This window comes from Bubalus bubalis, chromosome 12 (assembly GCF_019923935.1).
Source record: "Bubalus bubalis isolate 160015118507 breed Murrah chromosome 12, NDDB_SH_1, whole genome shotgun sequence".
Taxonomy (NCBI): domain Eukaryota; kingdom Metazoa; phylum Chordata; class Mammalia; order Artiodactyla; family Bovidae; genus Bubalus; species Bubalus bubalis.
Genome location: NC_059168.1, coordinates 17,836,225 through 17,857,337, shown reverse-complemented (window position 1 = coordinate 17,857,337; position 21,113 = coordinate 17,836,225).

The window sequence follows — 21,113 nt, the reverse complement described above, 5'->3', positions numbered from 1 at the left end:
TCCTTATTGCAGAAAGCGAAGAAGAACTAAAGAGCCTCTTGATGAAAGTGAAAGAGGAGAGTGAAAGCTTTGGCTTAAAACTCAACATTCAGAAAACTAAGTTCATGGCATTCAGTCCCATCACTTCATGGCAAATAAATGGGGAAACAGTGGAAACAGTGACAGATTTTAATTGTTGGGGCTTCAAAATCCCTGAAGATGGTGACTGCAACCATGAAATTAAAAGACACTTGCTCCTTGGAAGATAAGCTATGACCAACCTAGACAGCATATTAAAAAGCAGAGACATTACTTTACCAACAAAGGTCCATCTATTCAAAGCTATGGTTTTTCCAGTAATCATGTCCATACATGTGAGAGTTGGACCATAAAGAAAGCTGAGAACTGAAGAATTGATGCTTTTGAATTGTGGTTTTGGAGAAGACTCTTGAGAGTCTCTTGGACTGAAGGGAGATCCAACCAGTCCATCCTAAAGGAAATCAGTCCTGAATATTCATTGGAAGGACTGATGCTGAAGATGAAACTCCAACACTTTGGCCACCTGATGCAAAGTAGTGACTCATTGAAAGAGACCATGATGCCAGGAAGGATTGAAGGCAGGAGGAAAAGGGGAGGACAGAGGATGAAATTGTTGGATGGCATCACCGACTCGATGGACATGAATCTGAGCTACCTCCAGGAGTTGGTGGTGGACAGGGAAGCCTGACGTACTGCAGTTCATGGGGTCACAAAGAGTTAGACACGACTGAGTGACTGGACTGAACTGATTAACTTTCCTGTTGATTTACTGGCACTGACCACACTAATCTTCTCTACTGGTATTTTCCCTGTGAATTTCTCCTTGAAGTGTGTGTTTGATTTCTAACTTCACAATGCTGTATAATCAAGCACATTTGAAATCATTTAAATTTTGAGATTAGGCTTATGTTATTGAAAAGAATCATGAGAGGGCATGATTTGAGCTATGTATGCCTATATTCCTACTCACCTTCCCCACTGAATAAGAAAGGATAATGAAATACTTTTTGAAAAGACTATAAGAAATCAATATAATTGATCACGAGTAAGATTAGAAAATAAAGCTTTTCCATACAGGGAGAAAGTTTAACATTCTCAGCATTAGTTTGCAAGTGTTTTCTTTATAGCCATTAATACATGCCAAAGACCAGATGTTCAATACCTTGTTTTAATTGCTTATAGGTAAATGAGAAATCTCCATGTGGAGATAGCTGCCAAGTTAATTATTCTGAATATTCTCTCTCATTGTATAACTCTATTCAGAGAACTTTAGTTGCTTCATTATCTTAATCTATCTGAAGATATGCTACATTACTTTCTATTTCCTTTTGGCATATTGAAAGTGACTATGAGTTTTTCATTCAATTATGATCTCAAGGGAGGACCTGCATCTTATTTACCTAAATAGTAGACAATGAATACTGAAATTTTCTGCTTTTCCTCAAATATATCAAAACCTTTTTAGGTCAAGTTCAAATATTATCTACTATTTCAAGCTATTTTTGTTTCATTTTTAACTTTTGTGTATTCACCTTGGGATTTCATTTATTCTTACAGGTTCTCTAATGTATTTACAGTATATCTTATATCTTCGGGAGATTATAAGTTTCTTGTTGGTAAGAACTCCATCATCTTTTTGCATATCGCACAGTAGTGCATATCCCAGTGTACTGCGACGTGCCTAGTGCCTGTATGCTCAGTTGCTCAGTTGTGTCCGACTCTTTGTGACCACATGGATGGTAGCCCACCAGGCTCCACTGTCTGTGGAATTTTCCAAGGAAGAGTACTGGAGCAGATTGCCATTTCACACTTCAGGGGATCTTCCTGACCTAGGATTTGAACCTGTGTCTCCTGCATTGGTAGGTGTCAAGTTAATTATTCTGAATATTCACTCTCATTGTATAAGTCTATTCAGAGAACTTTAGTTGCCTCATTATCTTAATCTATCTGAAGATATGTTACATTACTTTCTAACTATTTCCTTTTGGCATATTGAAAGTGACTATGAGTTGGTAGGTGGATTGGTAGGTGGATTCTTTACCACTGAGCTTCCTGGGAAGTCCCAATGATATACCTAGTAGGTATTAAACAAATATGTGATAAATTTAACTGCAAGTAAATATTTCCTTTACACTCACAGATATTAAAATGTAACCATGTAAGTTGCCTGATTTAATCTCCTTTAGTATCTCTCCTCTGCTGTTGACTTTCAGTTCAGTTCAGTTCAGTTCAGTCGCTCAGTCATGTATGACTCTGCAATTCCATGGACCGCAGAATGCCAGGCCTCCCTGTCCATCACCAACTCCCGGAGCCTACTCAAATTCATGTCCATTGAGTCAGTGATGCCATCCAACCACTTAATCCTCTGTCGTCCCCTTCACCTCCTGCCTTCAATCATTCCCAGCATCAGGGTATCTTCCAATGAGTCACTACTTCCCATCAGGTGGCCAAAGTATTGGAGTTTCAGCTCTAGCATCAGTCCTTCAAATGAATATTCAAGATTAATTTCCTTTAGGACAGACTAGTTGTATCTCTTTGCAGTCTTAATAAATGCTCTCTGGCTTGGAGAATTTTGAGCATTACTATTGACTTCATTACTATTGACTTCTCTTTGAAGTCAATAGCCTTCCTCAACACCACAGTCGAAAAGCATCAATTCTTTGGCACTCAGCTGTCTTTATAGTCCAACTCTCACATCCATACATGATTACTGGAAAAATCATAGTTTTGAATAGATGGACCTTTGTTGGTAAAGTAATGTTTCTGCTTTTTAATATGCTGTCTAGGTTGGTCATAGCTTATCTTCCAAGGAGCAAGTGTCTTTCATTTTCATGGCTGAAGTCACCATCTACAGTGATTTTGGAGCAATCCCAAAATAAAGTCTGTCACTGTTTCCCCATAAAGTTGCCATGAAGTGATGGGACCAGATGCCATGATCTTCGTTTTCTGTATGTTGAGTTTTAAGCCAACGCTTTCACTCTCCTCTTTCACTTTCATCAAAAGGCTCTTTAGTTCTTCTTTGCTTTCTGCCATAAGGGTGGTGTCATCTGCATATCTGAGGTTATTGATATTTCTCCCGGCAATCTTGATTCCAGCTTATGCTTAATCCAGTCCAGCATTTCTCATGATGTACTCTGCATATACATTAAATAAGCAGGGTGATAGTATACAGCCTTGACATAAGCCTTTCCTGATTTGGAACCAGTCTTTTGTTCCGTGTCCAGTTCTAACTGTTCCTTCTTGACCTGCATACAGATTTCTCAGGAGGCAGGTCAGGTATTCCCATCTCTCTAAGAATTTTCCAAAGTTTTGTTGCAATTCACACAGTCAAAGGCTTTGGAATTGTCAATAAAGCAGAAGTAGATGTTTTTCTGGAACTCTTTTGCTTTTTCAATGATCCAATGGATGTTGGCAATTTGATGTCTGGTTCCTCTGCCTCTTCTAAATGCAGCTTGAACATCTGGAAGTTCATGGTTCACATGCTATTGAAGCTGGCTTGGAGAATTTTGAGCATTACTTTAGTAGCGTGTGAGATGAGTGTAATTATGCGGTATTTTGAGCATTCTTTGGCATTGCCTTTCTTTGGGATTGGAATGAAAATTGACCTTTTCCAGTCCTGTGGCCTTTGCTGAATTTTCCAAATTTGCTGGTGTATTGAATGCAGTACTTTCACAGAATCATCTTTTAGTACTTGAAATAACTCAACTGGAATTCCATCACCTCCACTAGCTTTGTTTGTAGTGATGCTTCCTAAGGCCCACTTGATTTTGCATTCCAGGATATCTGGCTCTAGATGAGTGATCATACCATGGTTATTATCTGGGTCATGAAGTTTTTTGTATAGTTCTTCTGTGTATTCTTGCCACCTCTTATTAATATCTTCTACTTCTGTTAGGTCCATACCATTTCTGTCCTTTATTGTGCCCACTTTGCATGAAATATTCCCTTAGTATCTCTAATTTTCTTGAAGTGAGCTCTATTCTAGCTGCACTCTGTTATCAGTTCTAATCCCTTGAATCTATTTCTTACTTCTACTGTATAATCATAAGGGATTTGATTTAGGTCATAACTGGATGGTTTAGTGGTTTTCCCTACTTTCTTCAATTTAAGTCTGAATTTGGGAATAAGGAGTTCATGATCTGAGTCACAGTCAGCTTCCAGTCTTGTTTTTGCTGACTGTATAGAGCTTCTCCATCTTTGGCTGCAAAGAATATAATCATTCTGATTTCGGTATTGACCATCTGGTGATCTCCTTGTGTAGAGTCTTTTCTTGTGTTGTTGGAAGAGGGTGTTTGCTATGACCGGTGCATTCTCTTGGCAAAACTCTATTAGCCTTTTGCTGATGACTTTAGCTAGCTTTATTCCATGTGAAGAGACTCAACAATAGGTTTTGTAATTTAGTTAATTTTGTCCTATTTTAGGTATATTTTGGTAGTAATGGGAGCACCAGGTTAATATTATCCTTACTGTGTGACAGGGTTGTTGAAGTTGAAATTATGGCTTAAATGAAAATGAATCTTTCACTGTAAAGTGATGTCCAAACATCAAGTATTGTGATTGGCAGGCCCACATTCTATATCAATAGTGTGTCGCTTCTTGATTTACCCTCAAATTGGAGCCAGTGAGGTGTGAGGCAAGGTATCACATCCCTTGTGTATGAGTGTGGACTGTTATTTCTTAATTCCTACCACTTCAAATGTGGATTGGTAACTCTTGTGAAGGACAGGAATGCCTGCTTGTGCTGTAGTATATGGGGTCGCAGAGTCAGACACAACTGGGCAACTGAACAACAATGACTCACTAATAGAGCTTCTCTGGTAACTCAGCGGTAAAGAATCCAGCTGCAGTGCTGGAGATATGGACTTGATCTCTGGTTGGGAAGATCCCTTGGGGAAGGAAATGGCAACTCACTCCAGTATTCTTGCTTGGAAAATCCCATGCACAGAGGTGCCTGGTAGGCTCCATGAGGTCGCAAAAGAGTCAGACTCCACTTGGTGACTAAACAACAACAAAACACACTAATAAGCAGAAAAATGAGATTATTTGTCTCAGTAACCTTCCACTGCCCTTTAAAACAAAGAGTTATAATTGATTTTCTCTGGTTTCTCAGCAGTAGCTAGCAGAAATAAAAGTAATATTCCTGACCTTCACAATGTTATACAACCTGTGAAATTAAATGAGGATGATAGAAAAAGGGGGAAAATAAAGTGTTTGCATAGTTCTGTAGAAATCAGGAAAATTGGGTACATATTTTTAAGTGTGATGAGACGTGACAAAATAGAGGGAAGATATTACATTTGTCATCTTTTAGCCATTATTATTATTATTATTTTTTACTATGACTTACTTAATAAAAAAGCTCTGGTTCGATGCACGATACTGGATGCTTGGGGCTGGTGCACTGGGACGACCCAGAGGGAGGGTATGGGGAGGGAGGAGGGAGGAGGGTTCAGGATGAGGAGCACGGGTATACCTGTGGTGGATTCATTTCGATGTTTGGCAAAACTAATACAATCTTGTAAAGTTTAAAAATAAAATAAAATTAAAAAAAAAGAAAAAAAAAAGCTCTAGGTACATGGGTTCAAACAAACAAGAATTATTTTTCCTGTTGATTACAATATGTTTATAATCAGCAAATAGATGAAAATACTTTCAGTAGCAGCAGACACCTGTTCACCTAAAAATCCATCTGTCATTTGGGGATGGGGTTAATTATGTATTGACAAATATTGTGTAAATATTAATGTAACTTTATGATCTTGAAATCCTGTAAATGCACTACCTAAGTGCTTTTTTGTTAATATTGAAGAATAATTAAAGCTAACAGTAATCTCTTTAGTGACTCAAAAGTGGCTATTGGCAAAGCTGATAATCTTTAAAAAAACAACTGTCCAACATGCCCCTCCTAATGAAAACTCACACACACACACAAAAGCTGTTCAAATATCACATAATTAAAGGGTTCTCATGGAGATTTAGCAGTTGATTCAGTCTACATAGACACTATTTATTCTTTACATTTAAAAAATCAATTTCAAATTTCTTTTCTTTTAAGGCTTTTCTATTTTGTTTAACCTGTTTTCTTTCAGACTTCAGGTGTAGCATGCCCTCTTATTCGGAGCAGTTTTATTTCTAAATTCATGCGACAATTTTTTTTTTTTAATTCAAGATCACTACCTATTTTTCTCTGTAAAGCAGCTGTTACACAGCAGTACTGGCTTCTTGAAGAAGGTTAATGATATCTTGTTGACATAATGGCAGTTATGCCCTATATGAAATGGAGCAAAGTGACAATACATAATGTGTTCATTCTTGGTCAATTAGAGTTTTTCAACATTAAGGAGGCACTGAAGGTGTTAGGGTAGTATAGGCTTTTAATTATCTGGTTCACTGTTTCCATTGCAAAAGACACTGAGACTATGAAAAGCACTTAGTCATTAGAAAGTGTTGTAAGTTTATGATTTATTCATAGATGACATTCAGACTATCTAAATGTTAAAACTGCTTTGCCAAATTAGCACAAGAATTTTGAGAAAAATCTTTATTTGACTATAATAAATATTATATTAGATTTTCTTATCATTTCCATCTGTGAATGTAAATGCTAAGGACAAAAATATGTGTGCCTAGGATTGGAAAACTGAAAAACTAACCAATGAACAAATGATTAATCATAATTTAAAATTGATTCTAGTGAAACTTCAACTTAATCTTGTTACTTTTCTGACTTTCCTGGTGAATTTTGAATAGATGAGTGTGGGTACCATTCATTTCTATGTCTTCAGAACTTAATGTAGTACCAGAATATTATCAGTAGAGAACAGCTATCTTCCTGTTTTTTATCTATCTAAGATATTTCAGGCAGCCATTCTAAAAGGCATCTGAAAAGGCCATTTCAAAAAGTACCTGAAAAACTGATAATTTCTTTATGGTTTACAATTAAGTGTTCACCATATTTAATGATCACAGGGAACTTGCATTTTTTTTTTTTTCAAATTGGTACCACTCACTGTTTCTCCATGACTACTATAATAATGTACCTAAATGAGAAAATAGAAGAATATTGCCAAAAAATTAAATTAGATTATTTAATTTCTTCTGGGACAACTGCCATCAATTGTCATCAATTTAAACATGAGCTTCTTTATATAATAAACCATTGTAAGCATGTATTGACAAAAATTATAGTTTGAGAGATAAGTGAGAATACTTATTTTAGACCCAGATGATTTCTCTCTTTCTCTTTTAATTTAAATTTTATTTCTGAAGCCTAATTATGAAAACATTTGTGATGGGAAAATAGTGTGTTAAATAATTAGAAGCCATAAATCTCAATTTATCACAAGACTGTCATTCAATCTAATGAAACTGTTTTAGGCAGTATACATAGAACAAAAATAAAAAATCTACTAAAGAAATTTTCTATCTTTTCTTCAGTTTTAAAAATGATCAAGGGCCTATTATTTGAAATTTTGTCTGCTAAATTCTGAGCGCTGAGGAAAGAAGGAGTGAAGAATAATTAGGACAAGTCCCTTGACTATAAAAGGAATTTATCACTTGCTTATAAAGGAGTGAGAGATGAGGACATGCTTCTGGTTTGTTTAATATGGATGTAATTGGGACAAAGATGATAAGGGGTTATTTCTGTGCCTAGATATAGTAGGGCACACTTGAGGGTTGTTTTAGGAAAGCTAGGCACAGAGGGAAAAAAAAAAATCCTAGAACTTTTCCCAAAGGCAAAATTCTTAGCACAACATCCCAATGTAGGATCTCTTAAAGTAAAAATACTTGTGAGAATTTAAACAGAGTAGCAGAATGCACAGATATCAAAGAACTAAATGTATTGTATTACAATGAAAGCCATATTCTCAATTTTTGAGTTCAAAGGGCATTACACATTCTCAAGATATGTCCTTTGACTAAACAGACAAAACCAAGTTACTCAACTGGATCCATACAATGCATTTATTTACACTTGAAAGATAGTTTTATCGGGGACACAATTCCAGGATAACAGTTATTTTTCTCTCAGCACTTCTGCCAGTCTAATCATCTTTCCCTCCTAACTGATCTTTTTTTTTTTTTCATTTGGGCTGATTTAATCGTCTTAGACGACTCTGCAGTTCTGCTAGAATTTGCTTAGGTATGATTTCTAATTATTCTGCATAGAATACAATACGATTTACATATTTATAGATTTAAGTGTTTCAGTGGCTTTGAAAACTTCTCAACCTGTATCTTCTAGTATTGCCTGTCCTCTAACCACTCTAATCTCTTTCTCGGACTGTGATTAGGTGTCTTTAGATCTTCTTAGTCTGTGCTTCATATCATTCAAAACTTTGACTCTACCTATGGTGCTACATTTTTGTTCATTTCTTTAGTGCTGAGTTTCAGTTCAGTAATTCTCCCTTTAGTTGTATTAATCTGATGCTTAAATCTACTCTTTGAATTAAAATAATTTTAAACTTTGAAATTTAATGACATTTTTTTCATCTTCCCAGTCAAATTAATAATCACTTCTTGCTTTCTCATACTGTGATTTGATTATTTACTTTTCAGCATTTCATTCATTGTTATTTGTGCACCATAATTACAGTGTTTGAGTATTCTGAATCTGACTATATACTTACCATACAGTGAGTTTTAGCCTTCCTATGTTTTCATGTTGCTAAGTAGCATCCTTTCAACTAGAAGAACTTTATTTAACATTTCTTATAAGGCAGATCTAGTAATGATGAACTCTCTTAGCTTTTGTTTGAGAAAGTCTATCTTTACTTCATTTATAAAGGACAGCTTTGCCAGGTGTAGTATTCTTGGTTGGCAGGTTTTCTTGTGTGTGTGTGTGTGTGTTTTATTAGTATTTATGTATCTCACTTTCTCCTGGCTTGCAAGTTTTTTGCTGAGGAATTTACTGATAGCCTTATGGGGGTATCATTATGTGTGATGAGTCACTTGTCTTTTGATGCTTTCCAAATTATTTTATATTCTCTTCCTGGTAATTTGAACATTAAGATTTGTTCTTTCTTCTTATTCTCAATCATGGTGACTTGTTTCTTGTGAGTTTCTTTTTGGCACTGAGTTAATATTTCTTGACCTTAATCTTATAGACCTAAATTGGTCCATGTATTTTTTTCCAAAAAGGATTTTCCTTTATTTCTGCTGGAAACTAAGTTGTACTTAGCTTTGATGTTAGATTGTGTTCCTCAGGAAATAGATTCAGAAATGGAGATTTGCAAATAAGAGGTTTGTTTTGACATGTTGTTGAGGACAAAACCTGTGAGGGAGAGAGGGAAGCAGGATTGGGCAGAGAGAGAAGTTGAACAGTGATGCAGTTTTGGCACATACTTCAGCTCATCTCACTATGTTTGGAGAACATGTAAAAGAGCAACACAAAGTAAAACAACTTTATGTAGTGCAATTTTGCTACATTAATAAAATTGAATCTCCAATCATGTAAAAATTTGAACATTTTGCTAATATTCAACATAAATTATTCAATTCTAAATTGTTCTGTGGTTCTTTTATATGTATTGCCTGCCTGCATGACACTGGTTAAACACTTTTTTAAAAAAAATATTGCTTTGAACACCTACTTGAGTATAGACAATTAGGAAAAATAGATGCCTTGGGAGATTATTAGCAGGGCCAAACTAGGCAAATGGCTAAGTCCCTCCCTTCTTTTCTCAAGACCAAGGCTAATTGAACTTTTGTCTTTAGATGTCTCAAAAAGCCAACATGCTATGATATCAGCTTCTTAGGAAACAGGAAATGAAAAGTAATCTCGCAGTGTGTCACTTTGTTTTATGAAAATAACTTTGCCTTCAATATTATCATTTTTATATATGGGAGACCCTCAAGAAGGTACACTTGGAAAAATAAGAATCCTCATATATAGTTATGAATAAAAACGAATGCATAACCCTTTGAATCTCAGTGTTAGCTTCCTGTAGCTGCATTCTAACTATAAATTGAATTTATTTCTAATTGTCCTGTATAGATACTAGCTTCAGGGTAACACCATATATCAGTGTGACTTCTTGTCTCCTTATTTGGGCATTTTCAAACTAGGCTATTTCCTTATGGGAGAACTTGACTCTGTGGAAAGTTAGCATTCATCTTAATGGACAAGCCCCTAGTTTGAATACTCTACTAGCTACCATGGATTTAGCATTCATTATTCTATTTACTTGTCTTACCTTAATGATAGTCATCAAAGGGTGAACATTATTCTTATTCATACCCATTTTACAGTTAAAGAAGCCCAAGGTTACACAGTAATAAAACTGCCAGAGTTTGAACCTCAGTCTGTTGGTATCTTTCTAGCATTTAGTAGATGGCTATGTTGTGTCTGGTGTTGCACTCATATATTTACATTATTTATTCATTAAACTGATTCATTCATGCAACCATTACTGATCTCCCACTCAGAGATTGTTTTAGGCATTAGAGATGCAACAGTGAGAAAAAAATAAAGTTCCAACTTACATGAATTTAAGAGATGGATAGCAATTATTCAGATGAATATTTACTGTGCCAGTAATGATTAAAGTCATGAATAAAAGTAAAGCAAGGAATTAAAGAATTTTCAAAAATTCTCAGCAAGTCAGAAAGTATCTTTATTTCTTAGAGTCAAGACACTGAGAAATCAAATACCTTGTCCAGTATTAATCAGAGCTTGTAAATGACCAATAAGATTGGACTCTTTATTTTATTTTATTATTTTTAAGTTTATTTTTAATCAGAGTATAATTACTCTACCATATTGTGTTGGTATCTGCGATACACAGCATGAATAAGCAATTGGCATACATAGGTCTCCTCCCTCTTGAATCTCCATCACATCTCCCTCCCCATTCCATCCCTCCAGGTAGGTAGATTGGATTCTTTGACTGCCTATTTCCAGAATCTCTGACCTTTGCACTATTATGCTCATTCTATATTTCCTGTCTTATTCCTCTCTGATTCCTTTGTGTTTCTTCAGTCTTCTTCAAAATTTCCACTCCTACAAAGATTTGTCCCCTTTCTTCCCTGCCAAGAGTGCTTGAAGGTAAAGTATTTCCCTTGTGAACCAGTGAAGTTGCTCAGTCGTGTCCAACTCTTTGCAATCCCATGGATTGTAGCCTACCAGGGTCCTCCATCCATGGAATTTTCCAGGCAAGAATACTAAAGTGGGTTGCCATTTCCTTCTCCAGCGGATCTTCCTGACCCAGGGATTGAACCCAGGTCTTCCACATTGCAGGCAGATGCTTTACCATCTGAGCTATCTATTTCCCTTGGGAGAGTACAAAATAGAGCTTGCAAAAGAGGGACAGCTCAGAACTAAATCCAGTATGAAGAATAATTCAGTAGCATGGTAAGCTTGTTTCAAAATGTCTACCACCCACTGCCAATATTTTCCTATTCCTTGAGTTCTCATGATGTCCATGACTGCTTAAAGTGAAGTGAATCACTCAGTTGTGTCTGACTCTTTGTGACCCCATGGAATGTGGCCTACCACCCTCCTCCATCCATAGGATTTTCCAGCCAAGAGTACTGGAGTGGGTTGCCATTTCCTTCTCCAGAGGATCTTCCCGACCCAGGGATTGAACCCGGGTCTCCCGCATTGTAGGCAGACGCTTTACCGTCTGAGCCACCAGGGAAGTCCATGACTGTTTAGGGAACTATCTATTCATCTCTTTGTGTTTCTCTTTTCTTATCCTGTGCAGGCTACAGCCCATGGGGTCACAAAGAGTTGTGCATGACTTAGTGACTAAACAACAATAGCAACAGCTCCTTTCTAAGCTGTTTCAGAAAATAACAAAATTAAGTTTATAGTATTATAATGTGAAAGGGCTTAATTCCATAAGACTCCAAGATAGACTAAATTTTTAGAGTTGACTTCAGGGTTCATCATCTGTGTTGATACCTAGAAAGATTCCTTCAGACATATAGGAAAGCCACAATTTTGTCAGGAAATTATTATTTATCTCATGAGATCACAATATAAGTATCATTGGCTTCTGTGGGATTACTGGGTGAAAAATATTTTAACCAATAATATCAATATGTTTTCATATGTTAATTTGGTTTTTACCTGTTCTTTTCTTCCCTGAAATGTCCTATTCTCCACATAGTAAATTTGTCTAATACTTCAAGATTGAATACAGATTAAATAATTCTTCTATGTACATCTAAAGGCTTTTGAACTTAGTTCTGTCACAGAACTATAGAATGTATCACACTGTATTGTAATGACTGTTTTAGTTATGAGTTCCTTTTTAAGTTTACACACATACAATGACTAACCTAAATTATACCTTCAATAGTAGAATAGAGTTTTGAAAAAATTGTGTAAGATGTTTCTTTCTCTATACCCATTGGAGATTTATTTTTAATTTACTTCTGTTTTGAACTATTTTTTATGAATCTATTTACTTTAATTGGAGGCTAATTACTTTACAATATTGTAGTGGTTTTGCCATACACTGACATGAATCCGCCACGGGTGTACACGTGTTCCTCATCCTGAACACCCCTCCCACTTCTCTCCCCATCCCATCCCTCAGGGTCATCCCAATGCACCAGCCCCAAGCACCCCATCTCATGCATCGAACCTGGACTGGTGATTCGTTTCACATATGATAATATACATTTTTCAATGCCATTCTCCCAAATCATCCCACCCTCTCTCTCTCCCACAGAGTGCAAAAGACTATTCTATACATCTGTGTCTCTTTTGCTGTCTTGTATATAGGGTCATAATTGTTATCTTTCTAAATTCCATATATATGCATTAGGATACTGTATTGGTATTTTTCTTTCTGGCTTACTTCACTCTGTATAATAAGCTCCAGTTTCATCCACCTCATTAGAACTGATTAAAATGTATTCTTTTTAATGGCTGAGTAATACTCCATCATGTATATGTACCACAGATTTCTTATCCATTTGTTTGCTGATGGACATCTAGGTTGCTTCCATGTCCTGGCTATTATAAACAGTGCTGCCATGAACATTGGAGTACACGTGTCTCTTTCAATTCTGGTTTCCTTGGTGTGTATGCCCAGCAGTGGGATTGCTGGGTCGTATGGCAGTTCTATTTCCAGTTTTTTAAGGAATCTCCACACTGTTCTCCATAGTGGCTGTACTAGTTTGCATTCCCACCAACAGTGTAAGAGGGTTCTCTTTTCTCCACACCCTCTCCAGCATTTATTGCTTGTAGACTTTTGGATCACAGCCATTCTGACTGGCATGAAATGGTACCTCATTGTGGTTTTGACTTACATTTCTCTGATAATGAGTTTTGTTGAGCATCTTTTCATGTGTTTGTTAGCCATCTGTATGTCTTCTTTGGAGAAATGTCTGTTTAGTTCTTTGGCCCATTTTTTGATTGGGTCATTTATTTTTCTGGAATTGAGCTGTAGGAGTTGCTTGTATATTTTTGAGATTAATTATTTGTCAGTTGCTTCGTTTGCTATTATTTTCTCCCATTCAGAAGGCTGTCTTATCACCTTGTTTATAGTTTCCTTTGTTGTGCAGAAGCTTTTAATTTTAATTATGTCCCATTTGTATATTTTTGCTTTTATTTCCAATATTCTGGGAGGTGGGTCATAAGGATCCTGCTGTGATTTGTGTCGGAGAGTGTTTTGCCTATGTTTTCCTCCAGGAGTTTTATAGTTTCTGATTTTTGTTTAGATCTTTAATTCATTTTGAGTTTATTTTTGTGTATGGTGTTAGAAAGTGTTCTAGTTTCATTCTTTTACAAGTGGTTGACCAGTTTTCCCAGTGCCACTTGTTAAAGAGATATTTTTTTCTCCATTGTATATTCTTGCCTCCTTTGTCAAAGATAAGGTGTTCATGCTGCTGCTGCTGCTAAGTCGCTTCAGTTGTGTCCGACTCTGTGCGACCCCATAGACGACAGTCCACCAGGCTCCCCCATACCTGGGATTCTCCAGGCAAGAACACTGGAGTGGGTTGCCATTTCCTTCTCCAATGCATGAAAATGAAAAGTGAAAGTGAAGTTGCTCAGTTGTGTCCGACTCTTAGCACCCCATGGACTGCAGCCTACCAGGCTCCTCCGTCCATGGGATTTGCCAGGCAAGAGTACTGGTGTGGGGTGTCATTGCCTTCTCCAAGGTGTTCATAGTTGCGTGGATTTATCTCTGGGCTTTCTATTTTGTTTCATTGACCTATATTTCTGTCTTTGTGCCAGTACCATACTGTCTTGATGACTGTGGCTTTTTAATAGAGCCTGAAGTCAGGCAGGTTGATTCCTCCAGTTCCATTCTTCTTTCTCAAGATTGCTTTGGCTATTCAAGGCTTTTTGTATTTCCATACAAATTGTGAAATTATTTGTTCTAGCTCTGTAAAAAATACCATTGGTAGCTTGTTAGGGATTGCATTGAATGTATAGATTGCTTTGGGTAGTATATTCATTTTCACTATATTGATTCTTCTAATCCACGAACATGGTATATTTCTCCGTTAATTTGTGGCCTCTTTGATTTCTTTCACCAGTGTTTTATAGTTTCCTATATATAGGTCTTTGTTTCTTTAGGTAGATATATTCTTAAGTATTTTATTCTTTTCGTTGCAATGGTGAATGGAATTGTTTCCTTAATTTCTCTTTCTGTTTTCTCATTGTTAGTGTATAGGAATTCAAGGGATTTATGTGTGTTAATTTTATATCCTGCAACTGTACTATATTCACTGATTAGCTCTAGTAATTTTCTGCTGGAGTCTTTAGGGTTTTCTATGTAGAGGATCATGTCATCTGCAAACACTGAGAGTTTTACTTCTTTTCCAATCTGGATTACTTTTATTTCTTTTTCTGCTCTGATTGCTGTGGCCAAAAATTATGTTGAATAGTAGTGGTGAGAGTGGGCACCCTTGTCTTGTTCCTGACTTTAGGGGAAATGCTTTCAATTTTTCACCATTGAGGATAATGTTTGCTGTGGGTTTGTCATATATGGCTTTTATTATGTTGAGGTATGTTTCTTCTATTCCCGCTTTCTGGAGGGGTTTTTTTTTTTATCATAAATGGATGTTGAATTTTGTCAAAGGCTTTCTCTGCATCTATTGAGATAATCATATGGTTTTTATCTTTCAATTTGTTAATGTGGTGTGTTACATAGATTGATTTGTGGATATTGAAGAATCCTTGCATCCCTGGGATAAAGCCCACTTGGTCACAATGTATGATTTTTTTAATATGTTGTTGGATTCTGTTTGCTAGAATTTTGTTAAGGATTTTTGCATTTATATTCATCAGTGATATTGGCCTCTAGTTTTCTTTTTTTGTGGCATCTTTGTCTGGTTTTAATACTAGAGTGATGGTGGCCTCATAGAATGAGTTTGGAAGTTTACCTTCCTCTGCAATTTTCTGGAAGAGTTTGAGTAGGATAGGTGTTAGCTCTTCTCTAAATTTTTGGTAGAATTGAGCTATTCAGCCTTCTGTTCCTGGGCTTCTGTTTGCTGGAAGATTTCTGATTACAGTTTCAATTTCCGTGCTTGTGATGGGTCTGTTAAGATTATCTATTTCTTCATGGTTCAGTTTTGGAAAGTTGAACTTTTCTAATAATTTGTCCATTTCTTCCACATTGTCTATTTTATTGGCATATAGTTGCTGATAGTAGTCTCTTATGATGCTTTTAAAGTTAGGTTTAACTTTTATTTTTTTATTTAATAATAGTAGCAATTATATTCTTTTCTCTACATATGCTAAATTTTCTCATATTGGTAGGCATCTTAGGAATTTAGTCAAATTGTTAACGTTTATGAAACACTATTTGCATTTAAAACATTGTTTATAAAGAAGATGTATACATGGCTTCCAACTTTTAATATCTCATTAATGAAATCAGAAAACTGAAAATATTCATTTCCCTATAGAAAAATACTTATTTCTCTGAAGGACTTTCACTAATACTTTACTGTTATCAATGATGCCATCTGTTTTCAGACTCATTCCTTGAAGCAAGAATTATGTTTTGATTGAAGCCATTATTAACCATGTGCAAATGAAAAAGCTATACATTTAAAAATATATTGATTACTTACACTCCTTTTACTGATTATTAGGAGGAATCAGATTTGATACCAAGTAATGTTACCAAATCATTTATGTCTGTTTCAGAAGCTGAATGGCAAGTATAGACCCATGTATTGATTAATTTTTTACTAAATCCTTCTGGGAGATATGATACTTTACAGGTGTATACATATGGTTCTTTCAAATTTCTCTAGCTTTTTCAATATGTTTATGGTCAAGTTGACAATACATTATTTTGGGAGATTTATTAATTCCCCTGAATTAATGATACTGCTCCTTAAATATCAATGAATAATGTTCTTATAGAACATTATGAGTACTTCACTGAAATTAATATTTTAGGTTGGGTGAAGATCAGTGACTGATTTAACTTCCCCTCGGACTCAGGGCTTTTCAGGATTGTTTTTCAGTCCCTAAGTCGTGAGTGACTCCGCAATGCTGTGGACTGTAGCATGCCAGACTCTGTCCTTCACTATTTCCTGGAGTTTGCTCTAATTCATTGCCATTGAGTCTGTGATACTGTCTAATCATCTCATCCTCTATTGTCCTCTTCTCCATTTGCCTTCAATTTTTCCAAGGATCAGGGTCTTTTCCAATGAGTTGGCTGCTCACATCAGGTGCCCAAAATATTGAAGTGTCAGTTTCAGCATCAGTCCTTTTAATAAATATTCAGAGTTGATTTCCTTTAAGATTGACTAGTTTGATCTTCTTGCAGTCCAAGGGACTCTCAAGAGTCTTCTCCAGCACCATAATTCAAAAGTATCAATTCTTTGCCCTCAGCTTTCTTTATGGTCCAACTCTCACATCCATAAAGCACTACTTGAAACATCATAGCTTTGACTAGATGGATTTTGGTGGCAAAACAATTTCTCTGTTTTTTAATGCATTGGCTAGGTGTGTCACAGCTTTCCTTCTAAGGAACCAGCACCTTTTAATTTAATGGCTGCAGTCACCATCCCAGTGATTTTGGAGCCCAAGAAAATAAAATCTCTCACTGCTTCTGCTTTTCCATTTGTATTTGTCGTGAAGTGATGGGGCCAGATGCCATGATTTTAGTTTTTTTTTTTTTTTTAATGTTGAGTTTCAAGCAATTTTTTTTTTAACTCTTCTCTTTCATTTTCGTTAAGAGGCTCTTTAGTTCCTTTTCATTGTGCCATTAGATGGTATCATGAGCATATCTGAGGTTGTTGATATTTCTCCTGACAGTCTTGATTCAGCTTGTGCTTCATCCAGCCCAGCATCTCACATGATGTACTCTGCATATAAGTTAAATAAGCAGGATGATGATATGCAACCTTGATGTACTCCTTTCCCAATTTTGAACTAACCCATTGACCCATATACGGTTCAAGCTGTTGCTTCTTGACCAGCTTACAGGTTTCTCTAAAGACAGGTATGGTGGTCTGGTCCTCCCATCTAAGAATTGTTCACAGTTTGTTGTGATCCACACAGCCTATGTCTTTAGCACAGTCAGTGAAACAGAAATATGTTTTTATGGAACTCCCTTGCTTTATTCATGATCCAGTGAATCTTGGAAATTGATCTCCTGTTTGTCTGCCTCTTCAAAACACAGCTTGTACATCTGGAAGTTTTTGATTCACATGCTGCTGAAGCCTTCTTGAAGGATTTTGAGCATCACCTTGCTAGCATTTGAAATGAGTGCAATTGTGTGGTAGTAAGAACATTCTTTCATTGCCTTTCTTTGGGATTGGAATCAAATCTGACCCTTTCCAGTCCTGTGGCTACTGCTGATTTACCAAATTTGACCACATATTGTGTGTAGCACTTTCACAGCATTATCTTTTAGGATTTGAAATAGCTTAGCTGAAATTCTTTCATCTCCACTAGCTTTGTTTGTAGTTATGCTTCTTAAGGCCCACTTGACTTCACACTCCAGGATATTTGGCTCTAGGTGAGTGATCACACCATTGTGGTTATCTGGTCATTAGGACCCTTTTTGCATAGTTCGCCTATGTCTTCTCACCACTTCTTCTTATTCTCTTCTGATTCTGTTAGGTTCTTACTATTTCTGTCCATTATTGTGCCCATTGTTGCATGACATGATCCCTGGATATTTCTAATTTTCTTGAAGAGACCTCTAGTCTTTCCCCTTCTATTGTTTTCCACTATTATTTGCATTGTTCATTTATTAAGGTCTTACCTCTCCTTGCTATTATCAGGAATTCTACTTTCAGTTGGGTATATCTTTCTCTTTTTCTCTTGCCTTTTGCTTCTCTTCTTTCCTCAGCTATTTGTAAAGTCTTCTCAGGCAACCACTTTGCCTTCTTATATTTCTTTTTCTTTGCGATAATTTTGGTCACTGCCTCTGTACAGTGTTATGAACCTCTGTAAATAGTTCTTCAGGCACTCTGTCTCCCAGATCTAATCCCTTGAATCTATTCATCACCCCCACTGTATAATCATAAGGGATTTCATTTAGGTCACATCTGAATGGCCTAGAGTTTTTTCCCCTATTTTCTTCAATATAAGCCTGAATTTTGTGATAAGGAGTTCGTGATCTGAGCCACAGTTAGCTCCAGGTCTTGCTTTTTCTGGCTGTATAGAGCTTCTCCATCTTGACTGCAAAGAATATAATCAATCTGATTTTGGTGTTGACCATATGGTGATACCCATGTGTAGAGTCTTCTCTTGTGTTCTTGGAAAAGGGTGTTTGCTGTGACCAGCATGATCTCTTGACAAAACTCTGTTAGCCTTTGCCTGTTATTCTGGGTATCTCTTGACTTCCTATTTTTTGCATTCCAATCCCCTATGATGAAAAAGACATCTTTTTTCTTTCTTTCTTTTTTTTTTTTTTTTTTTTTTGGTGTTAGCTCTAGAAAGCATTATTGGTCTATATAGAACCACTTAATATCAGCCTCTTCAGCATCAGTGGTTGGAGAACAGACTCAAATTACTGTGATTTTGAATATTTTGCCTTGGAAGCAAACCAAGATCATTCTGTCATTCTTGAGATTGCATCCAGGTACTGCGTTTCAGACTCTTTGCTGTCTATGAGGGCTACTCCTTTTCTTTGAAGGGTTTCTTGCCCATAGTAATAGATCCAATGGTCATCTGAATTAAATTCACCCATTCCTGTCCATTTTAGTTCACTGATTCCTAAGACAACAGTATTTAATCATTCCATCTCCTGTTTGACCAAGTCCAATTTACCTTGATTCAGGGACATAATATTTCATGTTCCTATGCAGTATGGTTCTTAACAACATCAGATTATACTTTCACTACAAGACACATCCACAGTCCGTTCAGTTGTTCAGTCGTGTCCACCTCTTTGCTACCCATGGACTGCGGCATGCCAGGCTTCCCTGTCCATCACCAACTTCCGGAGCCAACTCAAACTCATGTCCTTTGAGTCGTGGATGCCATCCAGTCATCTCATCCTCTGTCGTCCCCTTTTCCTCCCACCTTCAATCTTTCCCAGCATCAGGGTCTTTTCAAATGAGTCAGCTCTTTGCATCAGGTGGTCAAAGTATTGGAGTTTCAGCTTCAGCATCAGTCCTTCCAATGAGTATTCAGGACTGATTTCTTTAGGATGGACTGGATGGATTTCCTTGCATCCAAGGGACTCTCAAGAATCTTCTCCAACACCACAGTTCAAAAGCATCAATTCTTCGGTACTCAACTTTATTTATAGTCCAACTCTCACATCCATACATGATTACTGGAAAAACCATAGCATTGACTAGACAGACCTTTGTCCGCAAAGTAATGTCTCTGTTTTTTAATATGCTGTCTAGGTTGATGATAACTTTTCTTCCAAGGAGCAGGTGTCTTTTAATTTCATGACTGCAGTCACCATCTGCAGTGATTTTGGAGCCCCCTAAAATAAAGTCTGTCACTTTTTCCATTGTTTCCCCATCTATTTGAAGTGATGGGACTAGATGCCATGATCTTAGTTTTCTTTCTTTTTTTTTTTTTTTAGAGTTTTTCAGTGATTGACTTTTAATTTTATTCTGGAGTGATACATGTATAGGTGGAAATTAAATAGGATAAAATAGAAATTCACCTCAACTCCTTAGCCACACCTTATTCATAAGGGGAAACAATGGAAACAGTGAGAGATTTTATTTTGGTGGGCTCAAAATCACTGCAGATGGTGACAGCTGCCATGAAATTAAAAAATGCTTGCTCCTTGGAAGAAAAGCTATGACCAATCTAGACAGCATATGAAAAAGCAGAGACATTGCTTTACCAACAAAGGTCTGTCTAGTCAAAGCTATGGTTTTTCCAGTAGTCATGTATGGATGTAAGGGTTGAACTGTAAAGAAAGCTGAGTGCTTAAGAATTGATGCTTTTGAATTGTGGTGTTAGAGAAGACACTTGAGAGGCTCTTGGACTGCAAGGAGATCCAACCAGTCCATCATAAAGGAAATCAGTCTTGAATATTCATTGGAAGGGCTGATGCTGAAGCTGAAGCTCCAATACTTTGGACACCTGATGTGAGGAGCTGACTCATTTGAAAAGACCCTGATGTTGGGCAAGATTGAAGGCAGGAGGAGAAGGGGACAACAGAGGATGACATGGTTGGGTGGCATCACCGACTTGATGGACATGAGTTTGAGTAAGATCTAGGAGTTGATGATGGACAAGGAGGCCTGGAATGCTGTAGCCTATGGGGTCACAAAGAGTCAGACACAATGAGCAACTGAACTGAACGGATACATAAGTCCTGCCAAACTTGCTTATTTTTGCATATTGTGTATCAGACTGTAAATCTCCTTCACCACTGAACTATAAATTCCAGTTGATTTTGCCATCAAATATATTCATCAGCTTCACCTCTCTCTCAGCTGCCATTGCTCTAATCCAAAATCTCATCTGAGTTTCAAGCCAGCTTTTTCACTCTCCTCTTTCACTTTCATCAAGAGGTTCTTTAGTTCTTCTTTGTTTGCCATAAGTGTGGTGTCATCTGCATATCTGAGGTTATTGATATTTGTCCCAGCAATCTTGAATTCAGCTTGTGCTTCATCCAGTCCAGCATTTCTCATGATGTACTCTGCATATAAATTAAATAAGCAGGGTGACACATCCACAACTGAGTGCC